Here is a 22,954-nt window from a genome sequence, read left to right on the forward strand (position 1 = left end):
CTATGTCGCAGTCCTTCCTTCAAATCAGAAAGCATTCCCAACAACAGACAGTCGTGCGCAATTGTGTAAAACAGCCTTCTAATCAAAATTAAGAACCGTTGGTCGAGTTTCACAAAAGAATATAGACTGAAGCACAATAGTGCAAACTTCAGCCTTTAAGTCTATTACAAAATTTTACGACCCTTTCCAAAACAATGAAAGGGTCTATAAATACTATACTAATCTAAATATCTAAACAACTGAAAAGCTATTAAATTGGCATCAATAAATGTTTTTTCCATCTTTCTTGGCGATCTGGCAGTTGGCGGCAATGCTTCATTCAGTGGGTTCTTTGCCTTTACTCCTTAGCTGACATATCGCCAGCATTGGCTCTACTTCCGGTGGAGTGTTGAGACGCGAAGTTAGCTGGGCATCATATGTAGCATCCTGAATGTCGGGGATCAGGCATCCGAGGGCATCTGTTAAACACTTGAGAGCAGACCTTTGAGTATGTGGCTTGACTAGAAAGAGCCAATATGCATCAGAGGTTAAAGTATTTACTCCGGTAATTAACTTCCTCTGTTCCTCCAAGTCATGATAACTTGTTTGTTCAAGCATATCTGTTGTTGTTATGCTTCCAGGTGTGCACTTGGAGATCATGTTTGCCAAATAAAGTGTATCATTGACTAGGTCGATCATATTGCTGGCAATTATTTTACACCTGGAAGCCGCCCTTTCTGCTTTCATTACCTGAGTGTTCCATTCCGTGAAGAGTATGTCCTTGTACGCTTCATGGATTCGGGACAAATTCGCCGTTTTCCCTTCTTCAGTGTCTTGCCACTCAAGATAATCGGATATGGCTTCTTCGGCCTGATCTACCTCATTTTTGGCCTTCTCTATTTGCTCACACACTGTTGTAGATATTTCGCATAATGGCTCAGCCTTAGCAAGTTGTTGACATAGAAGTCTGATCTGAGACAGTAATGCGCTATTTATTTGAGTTGCCTCTGCTCTGAAAACTTTCACATTCTGTGTGCTCTTGATACCTTCGAGCTGTGCTGATAGTTGAGCTATTCGCTCATCTTTCGATTTCATCATCAGCTCATTTGATGCTTTCAACTGTGACAATGCCTCCGACAATTCTTTTGCCTTCTAAGTTTCACTTTGGTCTATCCTTTGTCTTTCAATTTGCAGTTGCTGGGTTAACAAATTGTTTTCCTGCTGTTGATCCAGCAACTACTCTTCCACCTGTGTTGCTTTGTTCTTCGCTTCAATTACCTCTGCCTGTAATGCATATATTTCATGGTCCTTAGTCTTCAATAGAAGACTTACCTCCGATGCTTTGTCGATAGTTGCTGCAGAATAAGCTCCCGCGAATTGAGACAACTTTGTTAGATCATCGGAGGGATCCAAATCCTCCTTCCAGACCATATTGCCCGTGACTGTTTGCTCAGGAAAGATAGAAGGTTGATCAAGCCTTCGTCTTTTCTTAGAGCGCTTAATAACGGCTCTATGCTTTGGGCTGTAGAAAATATCCAGGGGAGGAATTTCTTCCACCTGGAGAACAATTTGATCGGAAGGGTCCTTATTGATTACCTCGACATCCTGTGAAATGGGTGGGCCGCTGGTTCCTCCTAGAACCTGAGAAGAAGTGGTATCGGGCGCATCGCTTGTTTTAGAGGTGTCTGTGTCTTTGGAGCCTTCCTTACCACTGATAATGGAATCGAATTGGTTCCATTGTTTAATCAATTCAGGATCGGTGGAGGTTTGCTTATGTTGCTCTGTAAGGGCTTTGCTCCGTTCTTTTTCTTGTTCTAACTTCTGCTGTTCTTCAAGTGCTTTCCGCTGCTGCTCCTCTTGCACTTTCCGTTGCTGCTCCTCTAATTCCTTTTTCTGCCTATCTGCCAGTTCTTTCTTTAGTTTCTCTTCTTCCTTCTTCTTCCTCTGCTCTTGATCCTTCTGTGCCTTTTGCTCTTTTCTTTGCTTCTCTGCCTGCAGCTTCTTCTGCCTTTCCTCCTGTTGTTTATCCTGTTCTTTAGTTGTAACAGGAGGTGGATGTATCTGTTGCCGACCAGGCTCGCTTGAGGAAGACGCTGGGGTTGTGGATAATAAATCTAGAGGCAGAGTTTGCAACCTCTGCTCCCTAAGTTTATTAAACTCAGTCAACGCCTCATCGTTATATTTCATTCTGGCAAGCTGTTTGGTTTGACTTATTGTATCGGCACCTGCGAACAGGTCATCAAACATATCCTCTTGATGATCAACTTTTGTTAATTTTGCTTGTTCTAGGGCAGTGTAGGCAGTTTGCTTTGGATCATAGAGTCTGTTTGGGATAGTGGCCAGGGATAAAGTTTGGAGTTTTGTCGCTTCTTTTTCTGCATGCTTGTAATTAAGCAGAGTAAAAACCCCAATTCTTAAAGGAAAAGAGGGCCAACCTTTCTTCTTCTCCTCTTTGAGAGTTTGTGTGACACTCTCGGCCATAATCTGGTAGCAGATTTCCCGGGCTAACAGTTTGTCTGGGATATATAAAGGGAGGACATGCGGCCTAGCCTTACTCCCAAAAACTCTGATATAGGTGAAATGCTCTTCCCCGAACCAACTTGCTACGGCTGGTAAGTCAAAAGAAGCTTCATAGGAAATTCTGGGAATGGGCTTGTCATAAATAGAATAGTAAATGGGCACCATGAAACCATTACAAATTTGGTACAAATGGTCCTTGTAAGAGGACTTCCACAATTTCTGATGGTATAAATGAATGGGTGTTGGATCTTGGGTGGTCCATCTCCAACCGAGGACAGGAAACTCAGAATTAAAACACAGGGTATCCATAATGTAAGCAGTATAATAAAATGGCGGGATTTTCCTTTCGGTGACTATAGTTTTGGCTCTAAATTCACGAATGGCTACGACCAACTTATCAGAAAGAATAGTGGCCCAATCCATAATTATACTATTGACAGCCGCTTCCATTAGGGGAACCATGTCAATATTGATATTAACGGAGTCATGTAATCCCCACAATCTACACATCATAATCCCCGCATAGCAATAGGGAGAAGCCAAAGAAACGTTGGAGTACTTACCCGAACTTTCATGCTTGTGTTTGGCTGGGTTCTACCTCCAATCTCGGAGGGGTTCGGATGGTGATTCATTTTCTTTTGCAAATTTCTCCACGAAGGCTCTGTTATAGACTAGCTCCGGTTCAGGCAAATGATACATTCGCCTCAGGTCATCAGGCTTGAACGACCCGAAAATCCTTCCATCCCTTGTATGAAAAGTTCTATCAGTGATGGGGATTTCTTCAATTGCCCAGCGCACCACATCTTTGTAAGGGAGGACCTGCTCTCTGGTCGCTATTCTGTGTAAAAAGGAGTCGGCCAAGTCTTTGAGAGTTGCATCAGACTTCCTTAGTACATCCACACTAGCCTTTGTCACTACCTTTTGTGGTTGCTCGGCCTCTAACAGATTATATGTGCCCTGCCATGTGGTCCTAGCAAGACCAGTGCACGTAGTGTCCGAGATTAGGCCTTTCTTCGAAATTGTAGCAGCTTGACCTGCAACAAGTGTTGCAGTGGAACCGGCAGCCCTCTTGTGTTTCTTCCCCATCATGTTCAAGCTTTTCTCAACAAACGAACTCTACACAAATGCAAGAGAAATCGTAACACGAGAAATAATGAAGACAAAGCATAATGGGAAAGATATATATCACTTGAAGCGTGGCGATATTAATTTTCAAAAGGTGGCTGCGGATCCAATCACTGGTAAGAGATCGCATATGCATTAATGGTGTTTTTAAGGCCCGCTACCCATTAAATGACCTTTACACTGTTATTCAGCTGAATGACCCCCTAACGCGTGCAACAGATATGAAAATGCTTTAGACGCAAGTATTCGTTAATAGAAGGGGCAAAGTTATTAAATACGCATGCATTACCTTATCCCTGCATTTAACGGCATTTTGAAATCTGCGCTTTATCAACCGGATTTAAATATAATTTTAAGGCTCAAAGCAATCACTTTTTGAGAATGCTGATTGCCGATGAACAATATCGCATCGCATCGGGGGAAAGAGTTACACTTATCGTTTGAAAGAAGTCCTGGCGAATGCCAATTGCGACATCGCATCGGACTAGCGTGTGAACAGATTACCAGATGCATATTAAGTGATTTGCCGACTTCCGATAGCGATATCGCATCGCATCGGGGAAAAACCTGAGCGCCTTATGAGAGTGCATGGGATTCCGCCGACGGCCGATAGCGATATCGCATCGGGTCGGGGTTTATAACTTAAAGTGTTTTCCCACAAGAGGTAGTGCCGATAGCCGATCGCCGATATAGCGTCGCATCGGGGTGTAAGATATGTGCTCTTTTTGTGTATGCATTGAATACCGCCGATCGCCGATAGCGATATCGCATCGGCAAAGACCAAAGTGCCATTTAAATGCGTCTCTTTTGTTATTGCGATATGCGATCTTGCGATCGCTTTATCGCAATAACGAAAGATTGGTTTTATTTTGGGAACATTGTTATTCGAAAAAGGCTTCAATTCACAAACACATTTGATTATCATATCCTTTTCGAACAAAATCATTAATGCCAATTAATTTTTTAAAAGGGACCCATTTCATATGTTGATTATTATGAATACAGATGATATGAAATGGGGGGTTGTTGTAGGGTACAACAGAAAGGAAACTTTTGCACTGCTTTCTCATGGAATTTTTGCCTGTTTTTTGCCAAATCAGGACCCTGACTCTTCTCTTGTTTGTTTTGCAGAGATTCATCGGAGAAAAATGGTTGTTACATGGCGAGAATGCGAGCATGAAGAAGAGGACATGGTTGCTTTACATGATCCGGGTACAGTAACTGCATTGCGGAACTGTGGCCTGCTCAAGTTTTTCTGCATCTCTAGCATGAGGCAACAAATCAACTTGTTGCAATATTTCCTCGATGCATGGGATCCTACCAACCAGGTGTTTCAGATCAGAGGCAAATCCATCCCCTTGACTGTCGTGGACATCTATTTTTTGACCGGTTTATCGAGGCGTGGTGCCCCTCTCTCATTATCAGGTTCTGCCCGTGGGGGCGAATCCGTGAGAGATTACATTCGCCGGTACTGCAGAGAGGGATCTCAGCCAAGTAGGGATGGTAAGATCAACATTCGAGATGTCACTGACTGGTCCTTGAGGACCATTCTGTTTACTTTTGCTAGACTGGCTGGTAGTGCGGCTCTTCACATGGCTAACAGGTCCTATATGTAGTACGCCTTGGAATGCCTTGAACCAAATGTGTTCAACTGGTGTGACGCAGTAATCCATGTGATGAAAGAACAACTGACCAAGGTAAAAAGCAGAAGATCCAAGAATTTCGGCTATGGTTCTATTTTGACCGCTTTCGCCTTGGAAAATATCCCACTGATGCAGCCACAATACATTTCACTTGGTTTACCTCCACCGACTGAGCCACGGATGCAGAGATGGGTTAAACTCATGGCCCAACATGCTAGTCAGTCCCAGGTTTCTTTCTCTTATACCTTCTTCGAGTGGTTCAACCGTCAGGAGATGGTTTTTGCCGAGTGTCCATATGCTGGTATGGATTTCCGGGGTGACCTGGATTAGGTGCTGCCGGCTGGTGAGCAGTGGGGTGCTATAGGTAAAATCTCTGACCATATCTCTGTTTATTATTTTTTATAATGCTCTCGTGCTTTCTTCTATCAAGACTAATCAAAGCTCATGTGCTCATGCAGATATTGGACTAGTTCAGCCAGCAGTACGTCTGAGAGCACCAGTTGTCGTTCCGGCAGGAGAGGCTGTGGGGAGGGCTATCCTTCACGACCTTGATGTGGCCGAGACTCTTTCAGCATTGCAGGATCAAGTCGAAGGTCTCACTCTTGGTATTCCGGACGTGAGGACCGACGAGCTGCCTCTGAGGTTGCAACGACATACTACTGGTGTGCCGAGTTGATGGACTAGGCTTTTACGCATGATTGCACAGGCGATGACTTATTATCACCAGCATCATTAGACTAGGGTGCCCCCTAGCATTTTGAATTTTGGGTCATTTGACCGATTTTGTCTTGGTTACAGAACATTATGTATAAACCATAAACAGTTATATATATATTTTTTTGATTTTCGGAGTTTTATTTTGGTTAAGTTACATGATCTTGATGCAAATATTGATGAAATGCTTCTTTTATAAATGTTGCAAATGTATATCTAACACATAATTTGCCAATGAGTCTGTTAATGTGTTTAAGTTTTTGGAAATATGTTGATATTGAATGGAATCGAACTGCATTTCCAAAATCTTGACCCTAGGAACATCCGATAGATAGCCTGACAAAAAGTCGGCGTATGCCATGTGTGATGGCATCAGAGAGGAGTTCTATCAACGCGATGTATTCAACAATGTTGTTCATTGACTGACCAATGCATACCCCTCTGAAACTCACTAACTTGCCGCTTGGATCGAAGATGGCCCAGGCCGCAGAAGATAGGTTCCGCGAACTACGACTCGCTCCTTCGTAGTATCCAACAAATGATTCCCATAGGTTTGACATCTGCAACAAATGCAAGAGTGGATCACCTAACCAAAACAATTACCCTTAGCAAAAACAAAAATATAACAAAAGCATAGGGGTTACTATCTTGAGTCAAGCATAGTTACGCTTAAGGTATAACCCGTTGCAGGGTTGCGCAGTTGAATCCCATCATAATCCACTAACTCGTAGGCTCCTTTTGCTAGTACACGCTTAATAATATAGGGGCCCATCCATAAAGACTTGAACTTACCTGCTCCCAATTTATCGGACTCCTGGTCGTAAAGTAGGACCAGGTCACCTTCTGAGAAGACACGGGGTTTGACATTCTTGTCAAACTGCGCCTTGACTCGTTTCTTATGGGATTCATTAGCCAAGCGGCATCACGACGGGTTTCATCTAATCGGATTAGTTCCAAGAAACGAGCCTCCTCTTCTGAAGTTCCGGGGAGAAGGTCGACTGTGAGCTTGAGGGACGAGATTTTGCACTGAACTGGCAAGATTGCTTCTAGGCCATACACCAGTTGAAAGGGTGTAAACCCAGTTGGATTCCTCATCGACGTCCGGTATGCCCACAAGGCCGAGTACAGGATTAGGTGCCAACTCCGTTTATGGACTCCGATCATCCTTTGCAGTATGCGCTTCAGGACCTTGTTTATTGCCTCAACTTGTCCGTTAGCTTACGGATAATACAGAGTAGAGCTGTCATGGGACAGTCCTAATTTGGCAGCCAACTCAATCATCATGTGATTGCGAAAATGCGATCCATGATCTGTAACTATGGCCTGTGGAATGTTGGATGTGGAGACTACATGATTGAAAAAGAAGAGGGCAGTCGTTTCACCGCTGTTGTTTAATGTAGGCATCGCCTCGGCCCATTTGGTAAAATAGTCTACTGCGACTATGATATACCCATGCCCCCCGGCCAAGGTGGGGTTTCATGTCATGAAATCTATGCCCCATTTGGCGAATGGCCCAACAACAACTACTGGTTGTAGAGGTGCTGGTGGTATTCTGGTTTTGCGATCAAAGATTTTACAGGCATGGCAACTTCTGACTGTTGTTATGCAATCTTTGAAGATTGTTGGCCAGAAGTATCCTGCTCGTAAAATATTTTGCGTCATAGCGTAACCAGATTGATGCCCCCCACACGCGCCTGAGTGGCAATCATTCAGGACTTTTTCGGCCTCCTCGTGGGTGAGGCACCTCCGCAGAACTGTATCACACTAGGACAGTAAAGCGTATCACCGATGATCGTGTAGTCTTTTGCTTGGTATCGAATGCATCGTTGTTCTGAGTGGGAGGTATTAGACCTATATGTTTGGGTTTGGAGATAGATTATTATGTCTCCATACCACGGATTGCTTGAAGATATCAGAAACAAAGATTCGTCCATGATTTCTTCTTCTGATGTGGCATCGTTGGACGACGATGGGAGATCGCATAGTAACTCCGAAAAAACCAGGGCTTTCCTCGATTTGGATTTTATGAATTCCATATCAAACTCTTGTAAAATTGCTATCCATTTTGAATATTTGCCCCCCAACAACTGTCGCGACAATATATAAGTCATGGGGTTGCAATCTGACAAAATGGTAGTTTTTCGAAAGAGGACATAGTGTCGAAATCTCTGTATCGCTCTAACAACTGCGAGAGCTAGCTTTTCAATTTAGGAGTATTTGCTTTCTGTATCGTTTAATTATCTACTCAAATAATATATAGGACGCTCAATTCCATTGTCTTCTTGAACTAAAACCATTGCGATGGTTGTATCTGCTGTAGCCAGATACAGGTTAAAGTCTTTTTGATAATCAGGAGCATACATTAATGATTCTTTTATTAAGGATTCCTTTAAAGCATCAAAGGAAGCTTGCATGACCTGATCCCAGATGAAGGGTACTTCTTTTTCAATAGACGAGTATAACCTTTAGCAAGTTCGGCGTAATTTGAATGAACCTCCTCAGAAAGTTTGCTTTCCCTTGGAGTTTTTGAATCTGAAGCAAATTTGAAGGTGGAGGCAAATCAATGATTACCTGAACCTTACATGGGTCCAGATGAATCCCGTCCTTTGAGACCACAAAGCTAATTAAACTACCAGAACTGACACAAAACACACATTTTTGTGGATTGAGTCGTATCTTGTAATGTCGGCAACGTAGAAATATCGCTCTAAAATGCTGTAGATGATTAGTCCACTTTCGCGAATGAGCCGGAATATCGTTGAGATATGGTTGAACGATGTTCTTTATGTCATGGAAGGCATAATTAATTGCCCTCTGAAATGTTTCCCCTGCATACTTTAAACCAAAAGGTAGCTTGTGATATGCGAATGTGCCCCACGGACAAATAATGCAGTCTTTGACTGGTCCTGTGGGCAGATGTTAATTTGATCATACCCGAAAAATCCATCCATAAATTAAAATATTTCACATCCAGAGCATTCATCAATTATCTAGTCAATGAAGGGTGTAGGGTAGTTGTCTTTCGAACAATCTTGATTTACATCCCTATAATCGACACACACTCTAATCGTTCCTTGTTTTTTCATTACAAGAACAATATTCGATACCCAATTGGTTAGAGGAACTGGGTAAATAAAACCAGCATGGAGAATTTTTTCAACTTCTACCTTGATGGCAGCAGCTTTCTTGGGGTGCATCTACCGTAGTCGTTGTCATACCAGTTTGACATCTGGATACATCTTAATTTTGTGTTCAACTATGCTCGAGTAAATGCCTGGAATTTCATCATATGACCAAGCAAAGACATCTCTGAACTCGCGAAAAAGAGCGTAATATATTTCTAGTTCTGAAGAAGAACAAGATTTTCCGACATGAATATTCTCTACAACATCTGTTTTGGTTGAGATATTTATGGCGATAGTCTCTTCAATATTGGACAAGTTTCGTTTGGAATCCACCATGTTTACAATATTTGATAGAAAATCAAAAACTGATGGATGATGAAGGTCACTGGAACTATCTTCCTTGTAATCCGGAAGATGGGAACGATGGTGGTAATCTTCCCACGGTGCCCCGTCAATCATCATTGACTGAACAATTCCTTCGTCTGTAGAATGTACTTCCGACCAAGGATCTGAAGGGGTGCCATATTTCTTAGACCTATCTATCCAAACGCTTGATGAGAGTTGATTTGGGTTTGCCTCCCATGCCGAAGACATTGATTGCTACAATATTTCTATTGGGCTTGGAGGCAAAACCTGCAGACGATCCACGCTAATATAATTTTCGGACATCTTTTGAATAGAAGATATCATATTGCATGTTCCCATTGTTGCCACTTCTGCTAGATTGATTGGAAGTGGTAGGGCAAAATTCCCCATTAATATAGGGTCTTTTAGTAGGCCTACTCCGATATTTTGAAGCGAATGAGGGCTTCCATGGATCATCGGAACGCTTCCCGTAACTTAGGAACTGTTGGGGAGAAATTTTTGTTGGTCGACAATTGTAATACCTCCTTGGAAGGGAAATGTGATCTTCCTGAAGTAGGTTGACACAACGGCAGCCATATCATATATCCAAGGCCTTCCCAGTAGGATGTTGTAATCAAGTTTTCTGTCGATCATTTCAACATCAATTTCTACTATTTTTCCCCCTAGTTCGACTTGCAAGTTACTTAAAATCCCATGTGGGGTGTATGTTCATCCATCAAATGATTTTAATGTCGTCGAAGATCACAACAAGGGTGGAGATCCTTAAGTTTTCCAGCAACTCATCGATATAATACATGTAGATGCCCCCTCATCAATAATTTTCTGATGAACAGTTTTGTTGAGGGATTTCACTTGAATAAGGAAAGCTAGTTGAGCTGGTAACTGTGGGTCATATCCTTTATGATTAAAGGCCACAAGATTGGAATCCGTTGGGTCAATCCCACCTATTGCTGATAATAAATCCTGCTTTTGGGAGGGGAAATTCTGCAGTACCTCAAGCGTCGACATAGCGGACGACGATTGGGCCAGATCCTCCACTATATTATAATGTTGTGCTACTTTGGCACAAGGATTAAATGTCGATTTGTGTACTACTCCCTTCGGTGGCTTTATCATTAGTTCAGGAATGATGAGTGGGACAACTTCGGTTGAAGTTGTTGTCGAATTACTAGGTTGATCATTAGCCTTGTTGTCCGACAACTGTGGATTCCCGTAGCCTTTATTCCTTGTTGATATCAAACCATCATTCTGCTGCTTCAAAACAGACAACATTAGCACTTGGGACGAGGAAGCATTGTCACTAGCAACCAGATTTGTTCCTGGATTTGGAAACGGATCAGTCAATACCGCCGAGGTTTTTGAATTCTTAAAGAATTTTCTAAGCTCGGCTTTATGTGGACAATCTTTCGTCCAATGATCCTCATCACATATGAAGCATGGATGACTTGGTTTCCTATCTCCAGAAGGGTTTGCAGAAGATTTTTCAGGAGATGACTCCTCCTGTTTTTTCTTCTTCCCTTTCTTTTTCTTCTTGCCCCCTGGTTGCTTTGGTTCTTTGCCTTTGTCAGTCGACACGGCATTTACCTTTGAGGCGAGAAGCTCCTCATTTGCATTTTGACTTGAAACCGTACGAGCCTTCTTTGATGTAGCTTTTACGGTTTTCATGCTAGTCGCACCTATCACGCCATCACCGGCATGAGAGTCTTTGCTTCATTTAGGAGGGGGAGGAACGGAGAATTTTGGTCTAGGAGCATCGGGGATTTTATCATAGAGCGTGCCAGACTGAATATATATCAAGTCTAGATATTGCGCACGAGTAATGACTTGCTCTTCAGTGACGACTCCTCCCTTTGCCACATCTTCTGTAATAGAAGGTAATAATGACTTAATAAACCATTCAACTAGCAGCTGATCAGGAACATATGTTTTTACCATTCTACGATGACATCGCCACTCATGAATATGATCATATATGTGAGTGGTCGTTGTCTGTTTGAAATTGGTAAGAAGCTCTGTTCCTGTTTCGTACCTTATGGGTAACTAAAAATGGGTTAAAAAGGTTGTGGCTAGGGTGCTGAATTTATTGAATGAAGCTCTAGGCAATTCAATATACCATTTTGCTGTCGGACTGGTTAACGTTCGCTGAAAAAGGCGAAGCCTAATTGAATCATCATTTAGAGTGTTAGATGAACACCACAAATGAAAGGTCATCACATGATTCGACGGGTCTTCACCCGAATTTCCATTAAATTTAGGAATATATGATGGAAGTTTATGTGGAATCATTGGCCACCAAGGGGCGTAAGCAATTGGATCGTTTGTCAGCCGATTTAGATCTGGTAACTCTAAAGTTGCCACAAAGGGCAACTGTTGATTCAGGTTCGGCGAAGCATACCCAAGATAAGATGGGATTGCCTGAACAGTGGGTCTTTGCATACCAGCATAGTGCATTTGATGTTGATAACTTTGGTAAGGTTGATGGGCATAACCACTATGAAATGGTTGATGTTGACCGTTTTGAATATACGGCTTCCCATTACTTGCAAATATTTGGTGCTCAGATCCTTGGTAAACTTGTTGGAATTGCGGTTGTTGATATTGCACCAGCCATGGTTGTGAGACCATTTGTTGTTGTCACTTACTGGCTGTTTGACCAAGATGAGGGGTGATGGTACCCGTTTGAGCCTGGGTCACTCCAGTTAAGGAGCCACTAATCGATGATTATGGTGGTGTCGTAGAGACAAGAGGTTGTTGAATTGCGACCTGAGAGACTTGAGGTTGGCATACAACAGGCAACGCTTGTACTTGTGACACCATCACAATAGCCAGTGTAGTGGGGATATTTGACATAGGCAGACTTTGTTGCATTGAGTATACAACTCTTGGTTGTTGAGGCAGTATTGGCACCCAACCACTGGATGTAATTCCAGCATAACCTGAATTATGTTGTGAACTCTCGTATGTTTGTTCTCCCGGAGGAGACAATGAAAGGGTATATTGCCCCCCATACGGTGGTAATCCAGTGCTCAAAGGAATGATTTGCCTTTGAGGACCAGACTGCCCAAATTGACACTGCGAAGGATCAATTTGCTGAGACTCAACATAAGAGATTCCAGATATTATTCCGGATGAACAAATGGGAACAGACCATACTGTCGAAACAGCTGTTGGATGGATTCCATCCAGTGATTAAGAGCTAGTTGGGACAGACGGTACGCCGGCGAACATTATTGGAATAACAGCAGGAGGTTCTGCCGCTACTGTGTCAGATGACACAGTCCTAGATGTTGACGGTTGTTCAGACATATCTAGTCTATCCAAAATATTTCCTAGCGATTCTACAGGAACTTCCGATGACAGGAGACTAATTTTTGACAAAGAAGGATACAGGGTGATCCCAACTCCAAAATGAAATGGAGTACTGGATGGAGGATCCTCCACAATCTCTTCTATAGCAATCAATCCAGGTGGAAGAGGGAGATCGTCAAGTCCGTAAAATATTTCCAGTGCCGAAGAAGATATAGATTCTGCAGCGATAGATGTTTGGTGAATAACACCTTTCGAATCAGTTGTAGATGGAGCCGGTTCAGGAATAGAAGTGTTTATCGTCACACTAGGATCAGTTCTACTGTCCTCTTGTGGTTGTAGAATTTCTTCTATAGAGGCAGGGATACCGGAAATGTTTTGATTAACTGGAGTCTCTGAGGGTGTCAGAACACTTGTTCCAACCAAACCAGGCGACTTTGATCCGGTTAAATGAGTTCGCTTTGTCCGGAATAGTTTTTTTTCCGGACATAAAGACGGTTGACTCGTAAGTCTCCGTGAACGACGGGGTTTCAATTGACTTTCCTCCACGATTGCGAATTACTCGATCAACTAAAAATAAAGGGGAAAATGATTCTGAATTAAATGAATTTTAGACGCTTTGACACAACTTGCTTTTTCAATTTTTAAGAGTCGAGAAAAAACAAAAGATGACTCTATTTGCCTTCGATTTTTAATGAGCCTGAAGTGACAAGTGCTTAGATGGACCTTTTCCTTTAAGGATTCTGAAAAGGAACGAAAGAGACTACTCTGGAAATCTAGACAGAGGGATTACCAAACCAATCGCAAAACTATAGAATAATTTTTAAGGTATGGTAGTCAATCTTCCCGAATGCTGTGTTCAGTGCATTGCGATCGATAGGGCGGCAGACACGGCTTCCTATGGATAAAGGATATAGCCTATTGTGGTCTCCCTATATATACTCGACGGTACGTGGGAGCACAAGTCCGTAATGGCACGCTTCATCTCAAAGAGGAGGAATCACCCATCCTACGATGAAAGTGATAGTTCCCAGGCTTTACGACGCCAGAATACGTCTCTAGCCTAGACTTCTAGATGTTGTGCATTAGGTTCCAAAGCGTTTTTATGTTCATTGAATTTATTTTACAGTTGATCTTTCTTAAGAAATTTGCCTTTCAGGTTCATCGTGTGAGGTAGATATACAATTCCTAAAATGAAATCTAAGATGATAAACAATCGTTTAATCTTCTTTTTGCAATGGAAATCCTAGCTACTAAAGAAAGAGAGATGACATTCTTTCAACATAGAGCAGAGAGCACACACTAGATGCACTATCCTAAATCAAACCGACAAGCAGTCTAAATGCAAATGCACATGCATGTATTTGTTTTCCACTTTCTTAATGTGTGAATGACATAAAGAATGTTGAGTACAAATTTGAATTATCTTTTCAAAGCGACAATACTAACAAATTTCTCTTCAAAAACAAAAGGAAGATAATGACGACACTTTACGATTTTGAATTGAAAACTGCTTTCGACACTTGAAAAATTACTAATTCAAATCAAATACAAGAGTAACCGTATAATCGACCATCAAGAACAATAGGATTCTTTTCTTTGACTGAAAACGACACTTGCGACACTTCCAAATCAAAAGACGACGGTTTGATTATGCTACTTTTTGCAAAAGAGAACTGTAAATGGCGCACAATACATAAAAACATTCACAATTCTTTGTACTATGGAGTTGGAATTATGCAAAGGAAGGGAGTTTCCACAGTGGTATACTGATCAAAGACAACAAAACTCCTGAATAAAGCTAAAGAGATTGAACAAAGAAACCAAAATCTGGAAGCAGAAGAGGTCTTATCTGATCAACGCACCTGCAACACAGGGAAAGTGCGATGCAGCGCACCTACTGCACACGAGAGGTGCGATGCATCCAGATTCCCAAGAGGAGAAGGTGCGATGGTCCAGGGACGAGACTTCAACTTGGTTCTTAGTCACAGTTTGCAACTTAGTTCAGGGATTTAGGCCGAGCTAATGATAGTCAGTAAATAGAAATCACAGGGGCTTATCTAATGAGGTTACTAGAGCCACCACTAGGGCAATTAGGATATTTGCAAATCGATTGTTCAGTTTATAAACAAAACCCGAAGATAGACTGAAGCAGCATTGATCTACTTTGCACTTGCATGGCAAATGCAGTTCGAAGGCTAGCTGGCTTAACTTCAGGCTCCATCTGTAAGTTTATAAAGTAAACAAGTATAGACCAGCAAGCAAGCTATTCGCTCCCCAGTGGAGTCACCATTTTGTTATCGGGAAATCTAGTGTCTATGCAAAGCTGCTAGTCCCACTGAGACAGGTAGCTATCTTAGAAACAAACAGATTAAAGTTACTTTCGTTTTCCTTTATGAGAAGTAGATAGGAGAGGATCAAAGAATACCAACCTCGATCTTTCACTTGGTTCTTTGCTTGTTCCTTCTCCTCACCGACAGGTCTTTTCTGCTTCTCCCTTGACCACTCCGCTTCAAAGAGTACCTGTAAAGTCAAAGCAACATAATACCTTCAAAGTGCAGAGATCTACAATCATAAGCAATATAGGACCAGATATATATTGACCACACAAATGCATATATTATCAGACATACAAGAATGTGGAGGAAAACTTGAATAGCTTTATTGATATAAAGATTAGAAGAGAGGATTACAACCCATTGATCTGACCCAACATCATCCTCCCAGCATGAAAGCCCTTCTTCACCTAATGAAAAGTTTAGATCACCCAACACTATGATATTTCACCAAGAAACCAACATAACTTCCTTTCAAGATACAAAATTCCAGCCTCTGGATCTCTGGGATGAGAGATCCATAAATAGATGATTGCAGGGAGGTGAGTCAGCTTCTGGGATTTTGATTAGTGTCTTCTCTCTGATAGTTCTTGATTCCACTTGGAGATTGATGATCTCTTACTCATCCATGGGCGAATTTAGAGAGGCAAGTGTCACAGGAGAAGTTTCTGGAAGGTTCCATGATCATCCACCTCGCAAACTGTCTCTGCCATTTGTCCATTCTCGCCCATCGCACCCTACAGAAGGGCTTCCCAGCATGCATTGCATCTTTTACACTGGGCAGGTGAGATGCATTACACCCTTAGCACTGAGCAACCTGTATGGTCCAGTTTTGACCAGTTCTGAGCAGTTTTCTGTGGAGAACTTCTGGGAGATGATGTAATCAGCTGACCTTGTTCCTTTAGGGAAAGAAAGAACACTTTTAGGGACTTAGGAGCCCTTGGTTTATGGACATATATGATTGGGGTTTCAGTGCCCAAAAATGTCTATAACATTTATGGCGGTTAGTCCTAGTCAAAGCACAAATTCTCAAAGAATATTGGTCCCAGATGTTTATCTAATCCACCATTCTCCCTACTGGTGTCTTTAGTAGGCTTACGAATGTTAGTCTCGGCCATAGTACATGACAAATGGATAATATGGTGTCAACGCTCACTGCCTCTCAACTAAGGAGGAGACATCCACAAGCATAAGTGTTTCTCAAGAATACCCATCATTTTCATAGAGAATAACATCATTAATTTGTTTTCATCGCATGACGCCTTTATGATTAAGCATTCATAGATTTGTGGCAAAATATTCCCCCTTTTGTCATTTGTGATGAAAGAAAATCAAAAAGTGAAAGCCAAAATCATTAAAGATACACTATAATGATTTATCTAAGTCTAAACTCTAAGGTTGAAGTGAAAATTTATGTAAATATTATATCTATGAGTTGTTCAAAACTTATGAAAACCTTATTCCCTAAGTCCTATATATAAGAAAAATAAATAGAAAGAAAAATAAGGCCTAATGAATGGTAACTCATGTATTCACACCCTCTTTGGTAAACATATGGATATATACACTCCTAATCACAATTGATCACATGTTTGTGATGGTTATTCATGAAGTCCTCTTTTCCCCTTTCATTTTCACTTCATCATTTAAGCACCTAATTGAGGATCTAGGGAATTTTTCTTGCCTAAGGGTTTCATGTGTACTCTTGGTTTACTTATGTCACACTATGGTCAATAATGTGACAGAGTGAAATACTTAAGTTTGTGGAGTTATTAGAACATTGTATTAAGTTAGTCACCACACACACATGTATTACATCTCATTGATCCACATGTGTGGGTTGGAGACTCATTGCTTGAGAAATCTAATGGATACTACTTTAGGGCTTTGATGGTATATCTTACAAAATCTCTTGGTAAACATTGTGATTCATCCTTTCTTTTCCTCGAGACACTTGATAATATTGAAGTCACTCCCAATAATCCATGGAGATGGAGTGTATAAATTACTTGTGCTGGAAATAGAACTGAGAAATAGAGGTTTTTCATTTGCGATATTGGAGTCATAGACATTGGATACATGGTAGTAGTCCTTGATGTCAATTAACTCAAATTATATTGTCATAATGTGAAAAGAGGTAAAGATATTGGTAACCTTGATATCCTGATCATTCCAAATAATAGCCATTCCACCCAAGTATATCTAGTCATCAATCACTACTACTTGGAAATTCCTCCCCCATTTGCTAATTATATGAGGTAGAACCTCACTTAATATTTTTATTTCTTATATCAACATTATTGATGGGTGCTTTGTGTACCATTTTCTTTTAGTAGTATTTTTTTTCCTTTACTATTGAGGCCCCTCATGTTCTATGAGACTATTTTCAAGGAGAATTTACACAAAAAGGAAGTATAATGTGACTATAAAAAACATGTTCCAAGATTTAAGTTCTTGGACAATGCCACTTCATGATTCCTATATTTCCTTAACCTGGGATTGAATGGTGAACTTGATAGCCTTAAGGGAAATTAACCAATGAAAATCTCAAAAAGAGGTGACTTTTGACTTTATCACATACAAGTTAATATACTAAAAAAAATATCCATAAAAATTTCATCAATCAATGAATCTTTAAAAAAGATATCCAAAACAATTTCATCAAGCAATGAATCATTACATTATAAATTACAATCTATACAAATTTTGGGAACTTTTTGCTAAACCATGTTCAAAACCAACATATTCAATATTAATATTTAATAATAATATGGACAATAACACATTTTCATAAATTAAATAACATGTTACCAATCCTAAGAAATGTCACTAACATAAAACTAAAAAGCATGCAACTAATGGGAGTGACCACTCAAGGCCACCATAAGACAATTAATCTATTAAGACAAGGATTAATGGGAAAAAAAATCTACAAAGGGCAAAGGAAAACGTCTTTTAACTTTATTGTTTTATTAGGTGCAAGTTGAACATCTCAAGATATAATGAAGAGCAAAATTAATTTTATTGCATTAAGAAAATCCAAGCACATTCTATAACTTAGCAAGGAAGAGATGTATAATACCCATCTCAGTGACACAATGCATGGCATTAAGTTACTTTTTTATATATAATTTAAACGTATATCATAAAAACACAAATTTAGCATGAATGGATGTTTAAAATCCATTTTTATAAAAAGAAAATATGATTTTTGTTAAATAAAATAAATTAATTAATTAATTAATTAAAAATTAAAAAATAAATATATATTAAAAAAGAAAACTAAACTTAAGAAATTTAATTATTATTATTATTATTATTTTTATTTTTATTTTTAATTTAAAATATTTTTTATAATTTTTTTAAACACTCCCCTCCATTCTAAGAAGCAAAAATAATAATAGAAATAAGGACATACCAAAAATATTCCTTTCCTTGGTAAGTGTTTCCCACCATTCATTCCACTCACTCGAGTTATTTCATAAAATAGAGATAAGTGTTATTTCACACTCTTTTGGCAAAGCCTATTGAGTTTCTCTTATGATATATCTATTCCTTGATGGACTCCTTGATATATTGATCAAGTTTTGATTCCTTGGAGATTAATTAGAGCAAAGAAAACATGGGTACTCTTAATTCCAAGTTCAATGCCTCTAATGGTGGACACGAGGCAAGGGAGGGGTTGCTATCGTGGTCATAACTCCAAGTTCACTGTATCTGATGGTGGACGAGGCAAGGGATGGGGTTACGGTCATGTTCGTGGTTGTGGAGTTTTCTCTTTTACATTATATTTAGGGAGTTCAAAGCAATTTGAATGGAATCATTGTTGTCACTAGGTATAATGGATTAAGTGTGATAATGGATAAAATGAAGTAATTATTTGTGAGCATTTGTTCTTGAACGAACATTAGGATCCATTTTATTAGGATCCATTATGAAGTAATATTTCATGTGACATTCATATTATATGCGACTTATTTTTCATTAAAAACAATTTACTTTTTCATGTGACATTTTTTTTTGTTAAAATTTCTTCTATTTCTAATCTGAATTATAATTGTAATTTGAAATAAAGCTTCCAGTAAATATTAATTTACCAATTATGCATGGAAATCATAAGAAACATTCACAATATAATATGAAGAACAAATGGGTACCTACTTCATATGAATTAAAAAATGCTTCTACTACTTAATGTGAATTACAAGTGTAATCTTAGTTGGATCTCCAATATATCTTAAGCCATATTTTCATTTTATTTTTAGTACTATTAAATGTTATTATGTCCTACCTCATTTTATTGTTAGCATTGTAATAAAAATATGCATTTTTCTATAGAATTAGTACTAACATGTAATATTGATTTTTTTTCCAAAACGCTACAGGTAATGACCACGAAGATGATGATATAGACTATGTTTAGATTACATCATATATCTAAGATGATGGTGATGAGGATGGTGATGGCATTGGTGATAATTATGTGGATGATATTATCAGGATGGTCAGGATGATGATCATGGAAATGATCATGAGGATGAGCTTGACTATGATTTTCGTGGTGCTAGGTAGCCATGCATTATTTTTTATATTTAGTTGGATGTCTTAATATGGTAATCATACATTTTAATTTTAGTTGATTTGAATAATTATGATGATACTATCGGTACTATCTTGTTACCTTATGAATATGTTGAAAATTGTTTACAGTTTTTATGAAGAATTATTGTGTATGATGAGATTCCTATTTTTTTATGGATGTTGTGAATTTACTTTAGCATAATGATATCTATGAAACATTTTTATTTGGTAATCATACATTGACTTTTAGTTGATTTGATTAAATATGATGATGATATTATCATTTTTATCTTGTTATTTTATGTATATATTGAAAATTATCAACATTATTTTGATGGAGAATTATTATGTATGATGATATTACTATCTTTTGATGGATGTTGTGAATTTACCTTAGAATAATGGTGTTCATGAAATATTTTGATATGATAATCACACATTTGAATCTTAGTTGATTTGATTAAATATGATGAGGATATTATTAGTATTATCTTGTTACTTTATATATGTGTTGAAACCTGTCAATGCTTTTTGATGGAGAATGATTATGTATGATGATATTACTATTTTTGGATGTAATGTTGTGAATTTTCCTTGGAATAATGATATTTGCGATAAGTGTTGATTTAGTAGTAATATATGTATATTGAAAATTGTCAATGATTTTTTGATGGATAATTGTTATATATGATGATACTACTATATTTTTTATGAATGTTGTCAATTACCCTTAAATTTGTTTACAAATACTAAGTTATCAATTTGAATTGTGGTATCTTCTTAAATGTGTTATACATGAAAATACCTCTTCATCATCTTGGAGGAGAATACTATGTTGTTGGTTGAAATACCCCTTTCTCCTAAACTATATAAGACTATAATACAAGTTATGTACCATGAGGACCACATTATCCTAGTCTATAACAAGTTGTCCCCTTCATCTAACTTTTGTTACCAAAATTCTCACATTAGAGGAATTTTCAACTCAAAAATAACCACCTAAGAAAAAATTAAGAAACTAATAAAATAATGCCATGTAGACAATTTTTTAATATATCATTATTATTATTCTTTTACCAAAATTACCCAAATAAATGTCACATTTATCAAAATAATTGTATATGTATTTTATATTTAAATTAATATATTAGCACAAGATTTAATAAAATTTAAATTAAAAAAGTAAATTTAAATTAAAAAAGCAAATTCAAAATTTAAAGGAAATTTAAATTTAAATTACCCAAATAAACGTCACTTTTATAAAAAATAACCGTCTACATGTATTTTATATTGAAATTAATTTATTAACACAAGATTTAAGAAAATTTAAATTTAAAAGGAAAATTTAAAATATAAATTAAATTTAAATTTAAATTTAAGTTACTCAAATAAATGCACTTTTATCAAAATAACCATATATTTATATTTTATATTTAAATTAATTTATCAATACAAGATTTAATAAAATTTAAATTAAGAAAGTAAATTTAAAATTTAAATTAAATTTAGGATTTAGGATTTTATATTTAAATTTATTTATTTAGCACACCATGATTTACCCTTCATTGAAAATATTCTCTATATTCTAACTTTTATAGATTAAGATATTAATTTTATTTTTAATATTTAATATAGTTTTGGGTCACTTGGGCACCATTCACAATTAAATTAGGTAAGTTATATTATTAAAAAAAATCCAGTGCCTAGTCACACCTGTATGTCTTTTAAATTTTAAAGGATTTTGATTGGCTTACACATTATGACATGGAAATTCAATGTTAACATTTTAAAATGAAAATTCCTCTAATGCTCAAGGAAAAAATCTCGAGTTAACTAGAATTTGACACTCTTGTTCACTTTCGGAAACTCATATGGCGGAATGTGATCTCTTTATCCTCATCTTTAGATTTTTCCTAAAAAATAAAAGCATACAAAAGTGGGAAAGAGCCATAAAGCATGGGGAAGCTTTTTCCTAAGCACAAAAGCATCTAAAAAGTGGAAAATGCCATTTTTATATGAGGAAACATTATTCACCCAAAATATTTTGCCAAAATTTGAGAAATCTTCATAGCCTTCACTTTCCTATATATTGGAGGCTTGGGGAAAGGATGGGAATTCGTGTATTGTCACGCTGCTGAGATCTATCTTGAGAGGGAGAGTTTTGGAGCTAGGAGTTGAGGGAGGTGTTGTTGCAACTGCATCTGATGGTTGTAACTTTCCTCCAACTCCTTTATTAATATAGATCAATTGTTCTTGCTTCCATATGCTACTATTCATTCTTTACTTATCCTATTTAACTAATGAATGTATGGGATTTTGGTTTATATTTATTTATTTAGTAATGTTTATATGTTTATGATAGTTTCAATTATCAAGATATTATGTTGTGAAGTTTTCTTTGTTCTCTCTCTTGTGTGTAGGACCAAGATTTGGAGCTAGCTAGGAGCACTTCCCAGCTACACTAAAAACTCCAACAAGACCTGCATGCGAGGACTCACATGAATTCATTCTCCTTTCCTTAATATATACTCTACATCTTGATCTACTAAGAATCCTAAACCTTAGAACAACCTTTCTCTTAATCAGTCTATCCTAGGTTTCTGGGATAAACTGAGAGGGTTTTATGTTCATCTAACTGTGCATTAAATCCTACAGCAAAATGATATTTAGAAACTGTAATATATTTCACTATGTAAATAAATTAGTAAAATGGAAATAAAAGTAAAACTCTAAACAAGAAGCCAAAAGTGGATGTAACCATTGATGCAAAATTGGGAGTAGAATTGGATGTTAAACTAGCCATCAAAACAAGATGCAAATAATGACACAAAAAGGGTTTTAAAGTAGAATTAAAAAAGGGTGCAAAACTAGAAATAAAGAAGGGAACAAAATATGGCATACAAAAGGATACCAAATTTGGCGCAAACAAGGATGCAAAAATGGACACCAAAATGAGGATGCAAATAATGGTGTAAAATTAGGATGCAAAATTGGGTGAAAAAAGGATGTAAGAAAAGACACAAAACAAGATGCAAAATGGGACTAAAAAAGGGTGAAATTAAGGATGCCAAAAATAATGCATAACTAGATGAAAATTCAAACTAAAATCTACGTGCAAAATGGGATGCAAGTGTGGACACAAAATGTGGCAGGAAAAATGATGCAAATTTGGATACCAAAAAGGATGCAAAATTAGACACCAAAAAGGATGCAAAATTGGACATAAAAAATGGTGAAAATTTGGACACAAAAGTAGAAA

Source organism: Pinus tabuliformis, chromosome X, assembly GCF_031772625.1.
Source record: "Pinus tabuliformis cultivar Carrire ecotype Pingquan chromosome X, CPIR1, whole genome shotgun sequence".
Lineage (NCBI taxonomy): Eukaryota > Viridiplantae > Streptophyta > Pinopsida > Pinales > Pinaceae > Pinus > Pinus tabuliformis.